Source organism: Gopherus evgoodei, chromosome 1, assembly GCF_007399415.2.
Source record: "Gopherus evgoodei ecotype Sinaloan lineage chromosome 1, rGopEvg1_v1.p, whole genome shotgun sequence".
Lineage (NCBI taxonomy): Eukaryota > Metazoa > Chordata > Testudines > Testudinidae > Gopherus > Gopherus evgoodei.
In genome coordinates, this window is record NC_044322.1 from 51,583,878 (window position 1) to 51,602,256 (window position 18,379).

Below are 18,379 nucleotides of genomic sequence, written 5' to 3' on the forward strand. Positions count from 1 at the left end.
AGGGAAAGAAACAAAGAACAGAATCTGCTTTGCTCTTAAAAGAGAGAAGAGATTTTCCTGCCAAACAATGCTGCATGTGATGTAACAAACATCATCAAAGTTTAGTTTAGTTACTGGTATGAAATTTAATTAATAAAGAATTAAAGGATAGGACTATCATTATTGCCATTCAACATGGTCTTAAGCAGAATAGGTCTTGTCAAACAAACCTGATTTCATTCTTTGAGGAGATTACAAGTTCAGTTGATAAAGGAAATCACATAGACGTAACATACTTAGATTTTTGCAAAGTGCTTGACTTAGTACATGACATTCCCCTTAAAAAAATATCATTGTATAATTTCAATACAGCCCATGTTAAATGGACTTAGAACTGTCTAAGTGACAGATCTCAAAAAAAAATCTTCAACGGGAAATCATAATCCGATGAGACTGTTCAAGTGGGGTTCTTCAGGGATCGGTAAGAGGTCCGAAGTAAATATAAGATCAGCTATGATCAAATTTGCAGATGACAGAAACATTGGCAGACTGGTAAATAATGTTAGAAGAGGGCAGTCATACAGAACTATCTGGATCCTTAGGTAAACTGGATTCATTCAAACAAAACCCATCTTAATTAGGCTTGGAAGGATTCATTTTTTAATCAGTAAATGTTGGGAAACGTCAATTTCACCATACACACACACACACACCAGCAAAAAATATTTCCCTTAACAATCAAAATTTACGCCTACATAAAGTAAGAAAGTGCTGCTTGAGAACTAATTCGAGTTTAATTTAAGGATTTTTTACCTGGTAGATTTTGACATGTGATGTTGACAATGTATGTTTTAACAGTTATAAAACTTTAACTTTTTATATCTCAACACCTACTGTCATTAAATAATTATCTGATTCCCCCATTGTCTGACCCTCCATAATTTCCCATAATGGTGACAATTTAAATGGACAAAACATAAAAAAATGCTTAAAAAACAAACATTATTATTTGTTGAAATTATTAAAAAAAATAGAATTCTGCCAGTCCTACTCTTAATGCAGCCAAATGCAAAGTTATCCGTCTAGGAACAAGGAAAGGGGGACTGCACTCTGAAAGCAGGGACTCTGAAGGGGATTTAGTGGCCACAATGGACAAATATCTGAACATGAGTTCCCATCGGGATGCTGTAGCAAGAAAGGGCCAATGTGATCCTTGGATGCATAAGCGGGGGTGTACTGCATAGGAATAGGGAAATGATCTTACCTCTGTATTTGGCACTGGTCAGACCAATACTGGAATACTGTGTAGTGTACCGTTCTCGTGTCCAAATTTAAAAAGGACGTTGAAACATTGGAGAGGAGGTAGAAAAAAAATAGTCACAAAAGTTATTTTAAAGCTGAAGACTATGCCTTATAGTGAGATCTGGTTAGCTTATCAAATGATCAAGAGATAATTTGATTACTGTGTATTGGTACTTCGAGGGGAGAAAATATGGGGTGCTAAAGGATGCTTTAATTGAGCAGAAAAAGTCATAACAAGCAATGGCTGGAAACTGAAGTCAGAAAAATTCTTAGGCACAAATTTTCAACATTGAAAGCGGTTAACCATTAGAACAAAATTACCAAGGGAAGTGGTTGCTTCTCCTTCTCTGGGTGTTTTCAGAGAGAGACTGGATGTCTTTCTTGAAGATATGCTTGAGCCAAACAAGTTATTGTGCTCAATCCAGGGATAACTGGGTGAAATTTGGTGGTCTGTGGTTTACAGAAAGTCAAACTAGATGATCTAATCTTCTGGCCTTAAACTCTGTGAATGAATCGACATCACTGACTTTGCTCTGCCAATGATAGCAGCCTTGATTATCCATTAATGCTTTCTCCCAGGCCATCTCCCTTTGCATGGAGAAAACTACAAATCATTCCCATCTAGCATTGGTTAGGCTGGTCGTGAGCAGGGCCTCTGCTTCTCTGCTCAACTCTCTTCACTTTATGGTTATTTCCATCAACCTGTGGAATTCCTTGTCAGAGGATGTTGTGAAGGCCAAGACTATAACAGGGTTCAAAAAAGAACTAGATAAACTCATGGAGAATAGGCCCCTCAATGGCTATTAGCCAGGATGGGCAGGGATGGTGTCCCTAGCTTCTGTTTGCCAGAAGCTGGGAGTGGGCGACAGGGGATGGCTCTTTATGTTCTTATGTACTTCATCCTCCCACCCGTCCCTGTTTGTCCATTTCCTCCACCTGTTACATCTTGTCCGGTACCCAGATTGTAAACTATAAGGAGCAGGGACTATCATCTTTGCTATTTGAAAATAAGGGATGGTCCAGTGGTAAGGGCACTAGGTAGGGACTCGAGAGACCCAGGTTAAAATTCCCTGCTCTGCCATTATTTCCTTTGTGACCTTGACAAGTCACTTGGGCCTGGTCTAGAAAATTAAGCCAGCTTAATGACTCTTGAGCAGCAGAGTTAAACCGACCTAACCACCATGATAGACAGTGCTAGGCCAATGGGAGAATTCTTCCATCAACCTAATCGCCTCCTGGGGAGATGGATTACCTACCCCAATGGCAGAACGCCTCCTGTCAACATATGTGATGCTTACACTGAAGAACTATAGTGATGAAGCTGTGCCGCTCTAGCATTTCAGGCTAGACAAGCCCTAAGTCTCTCCATGCCTCTGTTTTCCAGCTGTAAAATAGCACATCCCTACCTCCCCGGGGTGTTGTGAGGATAAATACTAAAAAGATATTGAGGTACTCATATATTATGGTAATGGAGGCCATATGAAGACCTAAGAGAGAGACTTTGTGTCATAAACAGATAAGTAAGAGTTAATAGAACAGAAGTACTTCATCTCTCTTTTGCCTGTAAAGGGTTAACAAGATCAGTGAGCCAGGCTTTCACCCGACCAGAGGACCAATCAGGGGACAGGATACTTTCAAATCTTAAGGGAGGGAAGTTTTTGTGTGTGCTGTTAGTTTTTGGTTGTTGTTCACTCTGGGGGCTCAGAGGGACCAGACGTGCAACCAAGTTTCTCTCCAATCTCTCCGATACAGGCTCTTATAAGTTCAGAATAGTGAGTACTAGGTAGATAAAGCGAGTTACGCTTATGTTTGTTTTCTTTATTTGCAAATGTGTATTTGGCTGGAAGGAGTTCAAATTTGTATTTTGCTGAAAGGATTTTAATTTGTACTTGTATACTTAGGCTGGGAGGGTATTCCCAGTGTCTATAGCTAGAAGACCCTGTACCTATTCCATTTTAAATTTACAAAGATAATTTTTACTGTTTTCTTTCTTTAATTAAAAGCTTTTCTTGTTTAAGAACCTGATTGTTTTTTTTATTCTGGTGTGAGACCCCAGGGGACAGGGTCTGGATCCACCAGGGAATTGGTGGGGAGAAAGGAGGGAAGGGGGAGAGAAAGGTTATTTTCTCTCTGTGTTAGGATTACTTTCTCTCTTAGGGAGAGTCTGGGAGGGGGAGAGAGAAGGAGGGGGGAAGGTGCATTTTCCTCTCTGTTTAAGATTCAAGGAGTTTGAATCACAGTGATCTTCCAGGGTACCCAGGGGAAGCCTGGGAGAGGCAACGGTGAGGGAAAGGGTTTACTTTCCTTGTGTTAAGATCCAGAGGGACTGGGTCTTGGGGGTCCCCGGGCAAGGTTTTGGGGGGACCAGAGTGTACCAGGCACTGGAATTCCTGGTTGGTGGCAGTGCTACAAGTACTAAGCTGGTAATTGAGCTTAGAGGAATTCATGCTGGTACCCCATCTTTTGGACGCTAAGGTTCAGAGTGGGGAATTATACTATGACACTTTGTCTAACACAACGGCCTCTGACCCTTGACTGACAGTCATAGGCACTACGGTAATGGAAATAAATAACATTTTGCTATGTTATTTGCTGTTGCAAATTAGAAATACAGTAGAACCTCATTTATCCAAGCATCTATTATTCAGCTCTCCATATTAACTGAGCTCACTGCCCAGGGCTGATGGTCCAAGACAGAAAGTGGATAGAAAGCTCATTTGCCCATTCTCCTGATTATCCAAATTTTTGATTATCAGATCTGGCCCCAGACCCAATTAAATCAGATAAACGAGGTTCCACTGTACTTGAGTTAATATTTCTGTGGCATTTTGTAAGACAGCAATATGGTAATGATAGCATAGCCACAGAATTTCTGGTTACTTAGCATATGTTGTTTCATGTGTTTAGTTTTTCACCTTGTACTCTCCTTGAAAACTCCACTTATTTCTTCTCCAGCACTCTGTCACAAGCTCTCTGACCCTTTATTCATTCTGACAGAAACTATTGCGAAATAACTTCTTTTGCCCTGCATTACTGCTGCACCAAAGCTGTTAATTTGTTAAATAACACTTAATCTAGTCAGTGGATTAAACTAGTGCTTTTCAGGCACGTCTTCACTATGGAGCTAAATTGGCACTGCTCAATGTAAAGGGTCTGGTGAAGATGTGCTAAATCAACAGGAGAGCGCTCTCCTATCTATTTCTGTATTCCACTTCCCTGAGAAGCATAAGGTATGTCGGTGGGAGAGCGTCTCTCATCGACATAGGTAGTGTAGATACCACAGGAAGTGGATCTAGCTACATTGACTTCAGTTACATTATTCACATAATTGAAGCAGCATAGCTTAGATTGATTTACCACAGTAGCGTAGACCAGCCCACGGTCTGCACTGGCTTCCAATAGATCTCTGGGTGAAGTTGAAAGATTTGACCTACAAAGTTTACAATGAACGGTTCAGCCCTGGGTACCTTGGACACTCTCTCTCTCCTCAACTGGTACTGTGGCAATTGCAATTAGCTGGACGCTTGAACTAACAGCCACAGGTTTAAAGGGGGGGAAGGGCTTTTTTACTAAGGATCCCTCAAATCTGGAATTCCCTTTCTCCCCACTTGGTCTGACACAGCCTGGATTTGTTGACCTTTGAGCACATTGCAGGGCCAATCTATTGTACAATACTTTCCTGGAGGAAGTGGCTTCAATGAACTATGTGAGGAACAAGGAGGGGGAGTTTTATTTGTTTACTTTTTTTCCAGTAAGTGTTTTGTGTAACTTTAGCAGGTGTTTATAAAACATTCACAAGGGTCTAAAGGCACTTTTTAATAGAATCTAAATAAAATGAATGGGGAGGCAGAGCCATATTTTTTGCAGAATGAAAAGTCTCATTCACAGTGGATGCCATGGATTTAATTCATTTTTCTCAAACATTTTGCAAAATGTCCATGACTTTTAGTTTGATGCACAACTCTACATTATTGAACCTTGAAACTACTTGTTGTTTGGGTTAAAAAATTCAGAACGGTATTGTTTTTTCCTTCTGATATTTTGCACAATCACTGGAAAAACCTCAGATGTGAAACTATTAGCAAAACACTGTCACGTAGTTCCATGTAGATCTTCACATGGAAGACCATTCAGAAACATGTTCATCCTCATTCCCTTGTGTCATAAACAGATAGCTAAGGGTTAATGTCTCTTTCACCTGAAACACCTGACCAGAGAACCAATCAGGAAACCGGATTTTTTTCAACTTTGGGGTGGAGGGAAGTGTGTGTCTGAGTCTTTTGTCTGTCTGCCTGTTTCCTCTGAGCTTTGGAGAAGTAGTTCTATTTTCTAGTCTTCTGTTTCTAAGTGTAAGGACAAAGAGATCAGATAGTAAGTTCTATGGTTTCTTTTCTTTGGTATTTGCATAAATATAAGTGCTGGAATGCTTTGATTTGTATTCTTTTTGAATAAGGCTGTTTATTCAATATTCTTTTAAGCAATTGACCCTGTGTTGTATCATCTTAATACAGAGAGAACATTTGTATTTTTTCTTTCTTTTTTATATAAAGTTTTCTTTTAAGACCTGTTGGAGTTTTTCTTTACTTCAGGGAAATTAAGTCTGTACTCACCAGGGAATTGGTGGGAGGAAGAAATCAAGGGGAGAGCTGTGTGTTGGATTGCTAGCCTGATTTGGCATTTCCTCTGGGTGAAGAGGAAAGTGCTTTTGTTCCAGGATTGGGAACGGAGAGGGGGAATCACTCTGCGTAGTTTCACAGAGCTTGTGTCTGGGTATCTCTCCAGGAGCATCTGGAGGGGGGAAGGGAAAAAGGATTATTTCCCTTTGTTGTGAGACTCAAGGGATTTGGGTCTTGGGTCCCCAGGGAAGGTTTTTCAGTGGGACCAGAGTGCCCCAAAACACTCTAATTTTTTGGGTGGTGGCAGCAGTACCAGGTCCAAGCTGGTAACTAAGCTTGGAGGTTTTCATGCTAACCCCCATATTTTGGACGCTAAGGTCCAGAATCTGGGAATAAGGTTAGAACACCTTGTTCCTTACTTTCTTCACCTTGGAGCCGTCATGAGGCCTGACCCTGCAAACACTTACCACACGGAGTAACTTTACTTACACAAGTACTCGTTGGGACCATGTGAATAAAGTTATTCACATGCACCAGTGTATGCAGGATCGGGCCATGAGTTTGTAAAGCATTAGGCTGCAGGCAGGTATCAAATAACCGGTACACCATGACAAATGGAATATTATTCTTTAAATCTGCTAGAGTTCTCTCTCCAAGGTGTACTGTGTGCTCAGGTCAAAACTGCAGCTAGGGTCAACATTTACTGCCCCTCACTTTTTTTAAATGAGAAGTGAGCCCTGGCAGGCAGCTGGTCTTAAATGAAAATAAGTTTTAATGGAATGCTATAATTAGCTTTTTTTAATTATTATTTTTACCAAAGATCTGCCATCTCACAAGAGGCTATTACAGTGGATATTTCAGTCAACTCCATTAGAACTCCTCAACTACTCCCTCAAGGTTTCTGTTTGAAGGTCAGGAAGCAGTAGACTCACACACTTGTTTTGTTCCAAAATCTAGGCCATGTCTGCAATTCCCGGGGATCGACACTGCTGCGATAGATGCAGCAAGGGTCAATTTAGCCGCAGGGCCGCCCAGAGGATTCAGGGGACCTGGGGCAGGGCCAGGTCTTCGGCGGCAATTCTGTGGTGGGTCCCTCTTGGAGGGTAGGACCTGCCGCCAAATTGCCACCAAAAGAATGAAGTGGCGGCGGTAGAGCAGCCTCAGTGTCGCTGATCGCAGCTTCCTCCCCACTCCAGCCGCTAGCGGTGCTTGTACTCACCAGGCGGCACTCTGAGGCTTTGGCAGCAGTTCAGCAGCAGGTTCTTCACTCACTCCGAGTCTTTGGCTGCACTGAAGGACTCGCCGCTGAAGACCCAGAGTGAGTGAAGGGCCTGCCGCCAAAGTGCCACTGAAAACCCGGAGTGGCTCGCGGGGCCCAGGGCCTGGGCAAATTGCCCCACTTGCCCCCCCCCGGGCGGCCCTGTTTAGCTGCTCTAGTTAAGACCCATTAAATCAACTGCAGTGTGCTCTTCAGTCGACTCCAGTACTCCAGCTCTCCGAGAGGAGTAAGATAAGTCGACGGGGCACAGAGCGGTAAGTTGACTTAAGGTATGTCGATTCCAGCTGGGTAAGTTGACCTACATTACAGTACTTCAGCTACATGAATAATGTAGCTGGCGAAGCATAATGTAGGTCAACTTACCCAGTTTGTTTAAACTACCAACTAGTTGCCAACTGGAAACGGATAAAAAATGTCAACAGGAATTTCCACTACGATAGTCTAACCTCCCTACAAAACTACCAATAGATTCAAAGCAAAGTACCTGATATGGACCCTTCGATCACCAAAAGCTTTGGGAGTAGTTCTGATCTAAACATCATGGCTTGAGCCTATGCTCATAAGAGGCTACCCTGGAACTCTGATCAAATGCCAGCTACCTCAGGCTTTGGAGGAAGTTCAGATTCAGATCCATGTCATCAGTTTAGTAAGGTACTTGAGCATGCGCATGTGACTCCAGTGGGAATACTCATGTGCTTAACATTGCACATGTGCTTAAATGCGTTGCTCAATCAGGGCCAATAGCTGGCTCAGAAAGCAATGATTTGGGCCCATCTCTAATATGAATTGGGAATCAGAATACTACTTGTTTTCATATCATTGATACTAGATACTGCACTTCAGAGCAGGAAGTATTAAAACTGATTGGAGGAAAACTAATATTACACCAGATAATTAGAGAGTATGCATATGTAAACATCAGGATACTGCTTGGGTGTGACAACCAATTTATAATATGCAGCCCACAGCTCGACCAGATACTGCCTGCTACTCAGCTCAGTCCAGTTGTACTCACATTTAACTGTGCATGCTTGAATGCACCATGGAGCTCCCACTGCTCCTAGCCCTGATCTAGCAATTGCAACAACAGTGTTTGGATCAAAAGACTGGTGTAGGTTAGAGCATATTCGACTGATGAGCAGCAGTGATGCACTGGGTCATAATGCATGATTTCTCTAAGGTAGGGAATGGACACCTACAGCTCTACTATAGGTAGCTTGAAGTACTGTACAAACATCAATATATATATCAACACTAGGGCACTGCTGACCCATCTACGCTATTTACCATTGAATTAAGGAATTCCTAGGATTTTTTGGACTGGATATTCCCATTGGGTGATGGCAGCGATGGTGAAAAGTATATGGTAGACAACACTCAGACATTTTACACGACAGTTGCTACTCCCTTTGGGCTGCACCTGTTGGGGATTACAGGCTTGAAAAGTCCTTCTGGAGATTCACAGGGTATGGTTTGCACTGCAATAAAAACACCCCATAGCACTGAGGCTCAGAGCCAAGATTAACGGACTTGGGCTGAGCAGGTCTCAGGTGGTGGGGATAAAATAACAGTGTAGATGTTCGGGCTTGGGCTGGGTTCTGAGACTCACCCCTCTTGTGGGATTTCAGAGCCAGGGCTCCAGCCTGAGCCTGAACTCTACATTGCATTTTTGAGCCCTACACCCAAACCCCACAAACCTGAGTCAGCTGACCTGGGCCAGCCCCAGCTGTGCTGCAGGTCTTCCATTGCAGCATAGATGTGGGGCAGAAGGAACGATTGTTATCATCCAGTGTCTGACCTACTGTATAACACAGGCCACAGAACTTCCCCAAAATAATTCTTGGAGCCTATCTTTTAGAGGAAACTTCCAATCTTGATTTCAAAATCGCCAGTGAAGGAGACTCCATCATGACTGCTGGTCTATTGTTCCAAATGTTATTTGCGCTGTTCAAAATTTACACCTTATTTCCAGTCTGACTTTATCTAGTTTCAACTTTCAGCCATTGGATTACGTTACACTTTTCTCTACTAGAGTGAAGAGACCATTATTAGATATTTGTTCACCATGTTGGCACTTCTAGACTGTAATGAACTCACCCTTTAACTTTCTCTTTGTTAAGAGACACAGATTGAGCTCCTTCAGTCTATTGCTATAAGGCAGGCAAGTTTTCCAATCCTGAGGCTCTTCTCTGAATCATCTCCAATTTTTCAAGATCAGTTCTGGGGTCCACGGATTAAGAAGGAAAAGAGTATTTCAGCAGTGGTTGGACCAGTGCCAAATACAGAGGGAAAATAACCTCGCTACTCCTATCCTAAATTCCCCTGTTTATGCATCCAAGGATTGAATTAGTCTTTTTAGCCACAGTGTTGCACTCAGAGTTTATGCAGCAAAGAGTCCTCTGGCATCTTATAGACTAACAGACGTATTGGAGCATGAGCTTTCGTGGGTGAATACCCACTTCATCGAAGTTTATGTTCACTGATTAAAAAATGGTTTGGGGGTTGTGATGGATAAAGTCACTGCTACCTGGATAGAGCCTCCCATCCTGGCCTCCATTCTTTGTTCCCAGATGTATACATTTACATTTAGATATGCTAAAGCACATATTGTTTGGTTGCGCCCAGTTTACCAAGCCGCTCCATATCAGTGACCTGTCCTCTTCATCATTCGTCACTCCCCCAATATTTGTGTCACCTACAGACTTTATCAGTGATGACTTTATGTTTTCTTCCATGTCATTGATAAAGATGTTAAATAGTGTAGGGCCAATAACAGATCCCTGTAGGGCCCCACAAGAAACACACCTGTTCAGCTGAGACAAAGCCTCCATCTCACATCATAAACCTGTGCTTCATTAAGTATCGTTATTTGTGTAGAAATAGTAAGGCTCCCAGAATTCATCAAAAAATCAGATATATTTCTGGCTCTGCAGTCAATCAGTCAGATTATGCAAAGTCCTCAGCCGCCTAATAGAAAAGTCACAGACAGGACATCACCATTTGCATTGCATTAGTTTCACCTCAAGATAAAAACAGGGCCTATGTAATAAACTGGAATAGCTCTCACATTACGCAGTTAGCAAGTGGAAAATAAGCCAATAGTGGAAAAACTGATTAAATCAAAATTACACATTCAATAGCTTGCTAGCTGAGCAGACTGACATTATAGAAATGATGATGATTTTGATGGTGGAGATAGAAACAGCAAACCTTTAGCAACACAACTAAATTCTTGTGCTAGCCGATAAGATGAAAATAATGAGATAGACACAGACCACCCCAGGATTTCAGCAATTGCTTTTCTAAATCCTTCTTGATGAGCAATCTAGGATTCTAAATTCAACACTAATTCAAATTGTAAATAAGCTTCTCTTCCCTCCACAAAAAGATTGTTACTCTCAATCCAGCAGACAGTTTAATAGGAGATTAGCAGGTATAGGACAGTTTTGAAACTGTTCGATTATTATTTTCATCCAGCTCAAGGTATGCTCAAAGCTAAACCCTATATAGATGAACATGTGATGAAGGATAGCCTGGGGTTAGGTGCTAGCCTAGAATTTGAGAGTTCAGTTTCTTGCTCTGTCACAAACTTCTTGTGGGCTTTGGACAAGTCACTGAGGCCCAGATTTTTAAAGATGCACAGCGCTGCAAGACTTAAGTCCCATTTTCAAAAGTGACATAGGCTCTTAGGAACCTAAGGCTATGTCTACACTAGCAACACTACAGCAGCACAGCTGCAGCTGCACTGCTGTAGCAATGCAGAGTACACACTCACTACAGCAATGGAAGGCATCCTTCCATCGCTGTAGTAAATCCACCTCTCAGACAGGCGGTAGCTAAGTCAACCGAAGACTACTTCTGTCTCCCTAGCAATGTCTCTATCAGGGTTTAGGTCATCTTAATTACATCACACAGGGAATGAAATTTTTCATAGCCCTGAATGGAGTAGTTAAATCCACCTAACTTTGTAACATAATCCTGCACAGTGTCTCACTGAAGACAATGACACTTAGCCAATTTACACCAGCTGACCCATGGTCCTTACTAGCTGAGGCTCCAGTCCTACTGTGATGTGTGTGTGTGTGTGTGTGGACCCATGTGCCCATATGGGTCCCACTGTAGAATAACAGCCTACATTTCATTATGTCACCACAAATGGTAAGTGGGAGGGGGGCAGACAAGGAGAATAATGGTTTTGATTACGATCACATGATTGCTTATCTTGTTGTTTCCATTACAAAGGGTTGTGGCGGGGACTGGGTGGGGAAGGATTAATAGCTGATGATTTGGGAATTGATTTTGAATTGCTTCAGGGCCAGGAACTGCACGTGACCAAATATTATTCACTAGGCCAGATCCTTCACTACTGTAAATTGGCATAAGCCCATTGAAGTCAAATGGAGCTATGCCAGTTTACACCATCTGAGGATCTGGTACAGTGTGAATATGTGTTACAGAATCTCGTCTTAAACTGGTGGGGAAGTTATTCCATTTCCGAAGACCCTCCCAGGAGAGCTATGACTAGAGGACCTCCAAAAGTGAGTTACAACAGGAATGAAAGATAAAATTCCTGCCCAGGGAAAATCTTCCCCATCTGTTGTTTGCCTTCCTACCCTTAATCCTGATTTTTGGTCTTCTGAGTATTTTGAGGCCATCTTTCTCTTTAAAGGCTCCCCAGCTTCAATCTTAGGCTCATTTTTATTGCCCTCTGAAGGGAGCCGAAGCTCAAATAGCCCCCAGATGTTATTCCTCAGTCCCAAACGGAATTACAGTGACAGGATCAACAGACTGCCACTGTGAGGAGCATGCAATGAAGGCAAGTAGCCGGTATAAGACTTAAGGTGCAGATTTAGCATAGGCTCCATTTTGATGAAACCAGTGAGGCTAACAGACAGGGCTGGTGCAACCATTTAGGTGACCTAGGCAGTCGCCTAGGGCACTAGGATTTGGGGAGTTCCATTTTCTTCAGCAGCGACCATGGCGGCTGGATCTTCGGCCGCCCCGATCACTGCCAGCATTTAAACGGAAGGAGCTGGAGCAGGGGAGCGCAGGGAGGGCCGCCTGCAGCAAGTAAGGGGGAGGGAGGCAGCTCACCGGGGAACTCCCCGCCCCAGCTCACCCCTACCCCGCCTCCTCCCTGAGCAAGCTGTGGCCACTTCACTTCTCCCGCCTACCAGGCTTGCGGCACCAATCAGCTTAGGCGCCGAAAGCCTGGGAAGCAGGAGAAGTGAAGCAGTGATGGGGTGCTCATGCACGGAGCAGGGGTGAGCTGGGGTAGGGGAAGGCCTCAGGGTGGAGGGTGGGGAGTTACCGCAAGGGGGGTGCCTCAGAGTGGAAGAGGGGGAGCTGCAGCGGTGGGGGGGGAGGGCGCAAGGTGGAAGTTTCACCTAGGGCGCAAAACATCCTTGCACCGGCCCTGCTAACAGAGGTTTTTTTGGACAACTAGTCACTAAACTGAGCACTTAGTTGAACATCAATGATGTGCTCAGCATATAGAACAGGTCTGAGACATGCTTCTTAGTGGGCGACATCAAGCCATCTCATGGAAAAATGGAGCCTATGCTAAAAGGCAATATATTATATTGGTACAGTGAAATACACAACATAATCATGTCACTTCATTCTCTCCAGGGCCAGCATCTACACTGAAGCAGAATTTTACACTTGTCAACATAAATTTTATTCGAATCTACTGACAATAGAGTTTTCAAAAGTGGCATCTTTCAAGGAAGACAGAACTGAAGTAATAGCTGTGAAGTACAAGAAAGACAGATAGACTTCTTCAAAGGTTATGTCCTCACAGCACTATTTCCACAATAAGCATAGACTGCAAATTAGCTGTGCTCTGTGGGTGAGAGAGAAAAATTTCTTGAGGAGACAGGCCCTGAAGAAAATAGAATTTCAGATAACCTCAGAAACTCTCCGATTTTCATTTGTCAGAAGACGAAACCAAGGAGACTATTGGAACTGTTTGACTAATCTGTTGCCCATTCTGTCAATGTTCACATCAGATAATTATTCATGAATGATTTCCCCCCCACTGTTTGACCTACTTGTGCTATTACGTGGTGAAGCCAAAGCTTAATTTGTTCTGGGACTTTCTGGGACTCAGCACTGGCTCCTCTTGTGTCTGTAGCGTGCAAGGCGTGACCTCATACACACAGCACATGTGAGGTTACACTGTGCAGACTCCTGTGGCATGACCTCATACACACAACACGTGGAAGCACATGTTTTGAGAGGACATCATCATTATTGTTTGAGCCTTTTCACCTCGTTCTTTAAAAATTAAGCACTGGATGAAGCCAAACCTCAATGCAACTCTTCACACAATATCGTAGGATCTTATGAGGAATTTCTTGTAGTGATTCTTAGTGCAAAAAGTCACAGGGTTGCTAACAATACTGTTAGCATCTGTGGTGGCAAACTGGTTAGGATTTAGAATCATAGAATCATAGTATATTAGGGTTGGAAGAGACCTCAGGAGGTCATCTAGTCCAATTCCTTGCTCAAAGTAGGACCAACACCAACTAAATCATCCCAGCCAGGACTTTGTCAAGCTGGGCCTTAAAAACCTCTAAGGATGGAGATTCCATCACCTCCCTACATAACCCATTCAAGTGCTTCACCACCCTCCTAGTGAAATAGTGTTTCCTAATATCCAACCAAACCTCCCGCACTGCAACTTTAGATCATTGCTTCTTGTTCTGTCATCTGTCATCTGAGAACAGCCTAGGTCCATCCTCTTTGAAACCTCCTATCCCCTTTCAGTAGTTGAAGGCTGCTATCAAATCCCCCCTCACTCTTCTCTTCTACAGACTAAATAACCCCAGTTCCCTTAGCCTGTCCTCGTAAGTCATGTGTCCCAGTCCCCTAATCATTTTCGTTGCCCTCTGTTGGATTCTCTCCAATTTGTCCACATCCCTTCTGTAGTGGGGGGACCAAAACTAGACACAATACTCCAGGTATGGCCTCACCAGTGCCAAATAGAGGAGAATAATCACTCTCCTTGATCTGCTGGCAATGCTCCTACTAATACAGCCCAATATGCCGTTGGCCTTCTTGGCAACAAGGGCACACTGCTGACTCATATCCAGCTTCTCATGCACTGTAATCCCCAGGTCCTTTTCTGCAGAACTGCTGCTTAGTCAGCTTATGTTGCTTCATAAAAGAAGTCTACTATTTCCCTTTTCAAATGACCAGGGAGTGCATTTTTCATGGCGCTCAAAGACCATATGCAAAAGTGTTTACACAATCACAGTGGTGCAGGCAAGTTATTATTGGTATTATTATTAGTGCCTAAAGACTCAGTTTGTTTGGCTCTATACAGATATACAGTAAAAGTCAATTAAAGAGCTTGTAACCTTGAGTGAGAACACATCAATAGGCATCAGTATAGGAAAAGTTAGGCAGGTATCCAACCAGTAGCACTTGCCCCCCACTATGCAAATGAAGTTGTGGTACCTATGAGCACAAACAAGTTACCTTGTTTAAAAGTTGCACTGAACAGTAGATGCAGCAAATCTATTAATCCTGGGTTTAGTTACAGAAAGCAGATAGTATGAAGTAATCTCATGTGCCGATAAGATTCACTACGTCGAAATCCAGAAAATGTTTTGATTAATGAAGTCATTTTCGTCTAATCTCAGACATGCAACTGACAAAGTTAATGGATCATAGTTCAAAAAAGTAGGTCTTGAAGTCCATCTGCCAGGTTCTGTTCTTGGTTACACCAGTCACTGGAGTTACTCCAGATTTACAAGGGTAAATGAGATCAAAATCGAGCTCTGTGTGCAACTGCATACATTCATGTACAATCATTTTTATGTGAGCAAATGTATTTCTTCCCAGACCTTGGCTCTTCTTTAATGTGGGCCATATGTTTAAATATAGCCATGCATAAAATAGTCTCCTGGATAATCTTTTACATCATGATCTGCTATTGACTTTACTGATTGTATACCTCTGGCCACGGGCAGTTCTCTAAACTCATTTCAAGAGCTGATTTTTATTTGCACTATGGCCCACTCACATTTACACCCACCAGAATGGTGTAAAGTGGCCTTCCCATAAATGAGAATGAAGCCTTCTGCCTATAAAGACTGAATACTTTTGCCACTGACCTCCTGTATGGACACAGTTAAACTGTTTCCAAATTAAATTATGGCACTGAACACATTTTGATGATTGTAGCTCATGTCCACAAAACAAGCAGTGATTGAGATTTACCTATTTACCATTGTGGGTAGGGTTGCCAGGAGTCCAGTTTGCGACTGGAATGCTCAGTCAAAAAGGGAACCTGGCAGCTGACCAGGCTGCTAAAAGTTCAGTTGGCGGTGCAGAAGGGCTAAGGCAGTCTCCCTGCCTCACCAAGCTCCACACAGCTCCTGGAAGCAGACAGTGTGTCCGGCTCCTAGGTGCAGGGGTGGCCAGATGCACCAGCCATGCAGCTCCCATTGGCCGGGAACCATGGTCAATGGGAGCTGCGGGGGCAGTGCCTGCTGGCGCAGGCAGCCCAAAGAGTTCTGTGGCCCCTCTGCCTAGGAGCCGGGAGCAACCTGATGTAACAGCTGCCTGGCTAGAGCATGCATCCCACACCCCCTTCCACACCCCAACCCCCTGCCCCAGCCCTGGGCCCCATCCTGCACCCAAACTCCCTCCTGGAGCCTGCACCCCACATCCCTTCCTGCACCCCAATCCCCTGCCCCAACCCTTAGCCCCCTCCTACCCCAACCTCCTGCCCCAGCCCTGAGCCCCGTCCTGCACCCAAACTCCCTCCCAGAGCCAGTATCTGGCCCCCCTCCATCACCCCAACCCCCTACCCCAGCCCTGATCCTGCTCCTGCACCCAAACTCCCTCCTGGAGCCTGCACCCCACACCCCCTCCAGCACCCCAACCCCCTGCCCCAGCCCTGAGCCCAGTCCTGCACCCCAAACCTTTCAACCACAGCTCCCAGAGCCCACACCCCAAGCCAAATCCCGTACCCCAACCCCCTGTGCCAGTCCTGAGCCATGTCCCACACTCTGAACTTCTCAGCCCCAGCCTGGAGCCCCCTCCTACACACCAAACTCCACATCCCCATCCCCACCCAGAGCACGCATCTCCAGCCAGAGCCCTCTCTCACACCCTGAGCCCCTCATTTCTGGGCCCACCCCAGAGTCTGCACCCCCAGCTGGCCTCACTCCCTCCCACACCCAAACCTCCTGCCCTAGCCTGGTGAAAGTGAATGAGGGTGGGGGGGAGAGTGAGCGACAGAAAGAGGGGTGATGGCATGAGAGGGGACAAGGCCTTGAGGAAGGGGCCAGACGGGGCAGGGCAAGGGTGTTCAGTTTTGTGCAATTAGAAAGTTGGCAACCCTAATTGTGGGCCATGTATGCAGCTCTCTCTATGTTATGTGGGCCACAGACATACAATATATATTATGCCTGTATGGCCCTGAATATGTCACATGGCCACAGATGTGTGCTGATTGGGCCACAAGTGGCCCACTTGCCATGGATTTAGAACCACCGAGATAGAAAATAATGCCCTGATCCAGCAAAACACTTAAGCTGTGTTTTGATCTTAGTGAGACTAACTCAGATGCTTGCAGTTAAGATCCAGCATCAGTGTTTTGGAGGGCTGGGGGCCAGAGATTGTTCAGCACCTTGCAGGTTCCAGATTCAGATTGTTCATAAATGAGCATTCACAACAGAGCTAATCACAGTCCTGGGAATTTTGATGAAAAGTGGGGGAAATGCTTCACTAAATTGTCACATCATTTTTCCAACTACAGAGCTAGTAGAAATTATTCAAAAGAAATTATAGTAAGAAAAAACAGGAATTTTTTTTTAATGGTCTTGTCTTTTGCTGTAGTTCTTGACCAGCTCTAATTCATAATGCAGAAAATACACCCCCCTTCTCCATCACATAGTCTTTCCTATTTGTATATTATTTAATGCTCTGATCTTGAGGCAGCAAGGGCCAAAGCAAAGGGCATGAGCCTGGAAACTAGGACCCCTGAGTTCTATGCCCAGCTCACCTGTTGACATGTTGTATGATCTTGGGCAAATCATTTAGGTCCAAATTTCAAAGTCAGGCACTTCAATGTTTGAATGTCCAAGTTGAGACAGATACCGAGGAATCTGCTTTCCAGAGAAGCTAGGCATTGTCCACTTATAGACTCATAGACTCTAGGACTGGAAGAGACCTCGAGAGGTCATCGAGTCCAGTCCCCTGCCCTCATGACAAGACCAAATACTGTCTAGACCATCCCTAATAGATATTTATCTAACCTACTCTTAAATATCTCCAGAGATGGAGATTTCACAACCTCCCTAGGCAATCTATTCCAGTGTTTAACTACCCTGACAGTTAGGAACTTTTTCCTAATGTCCAACCTGAATCTCCCTTGCTGCAGTTTAAGTCCATTGCTTCTTGTTCTATCATTGGAGGATAAGGTGAACAAGTTTTCTCCCTCCTCCTGATGACACCCTTTTAGATACCTGAAAACTGCTATCATGTCCCCTCTCAGTCTTCTCTTTTCCAAACTAAACAAACCCAATTCCTTCAGCCTTCCTTCATAGGTCATGTTCTCAAGACCTTTAATCATTCTTGTTGCTCTTCTCTGGACCCTCTCCAATTTTTCCACATCTTTCTTGAAATGCGGTGCCCAGAACTGGACACAATACTCCAGTTGAGGCCTAACCAGCACAGAGTAAAGCGGAGGAATGACTTCTCGTGTCTTGTTTACAACACACCTGTTAATGCATCCCAGAATCACATTTGCTTTTTTTGCAACAGTATCACACTATTGACTCATATTAAGCTTGTGGTCTACTATGACCCCTAGATCTCTTTCTGCCATACTCCTTCCTAGACAGTCTCTTCCCATTCTGTATGTGTGAAACTGATTGTTCCTTCCTAAGTGGAGCACTTTGCATTTATCTTTATTGAACTTCATCCTGTTTACCTCAGACCATTTCTCCAATTTGTCCAGATCATTTTGAATTTTGACCCTGTCCTCCAAAGCAGTTGCAATCCCTCCCATTTTGGTATCGTCCGCAAACTTAATAAGCATACTTTCTATGCCAACATCTAAATCGTTGATGAAGATATTGAACAGATCCGGTCCCAAAACAGACCCCTGAGGAACCCCACTTGTTATACCTTTCCAGCAGGATTGGGAGCCATTAATAACTACTCTCTGAGTACGGTTATCCAG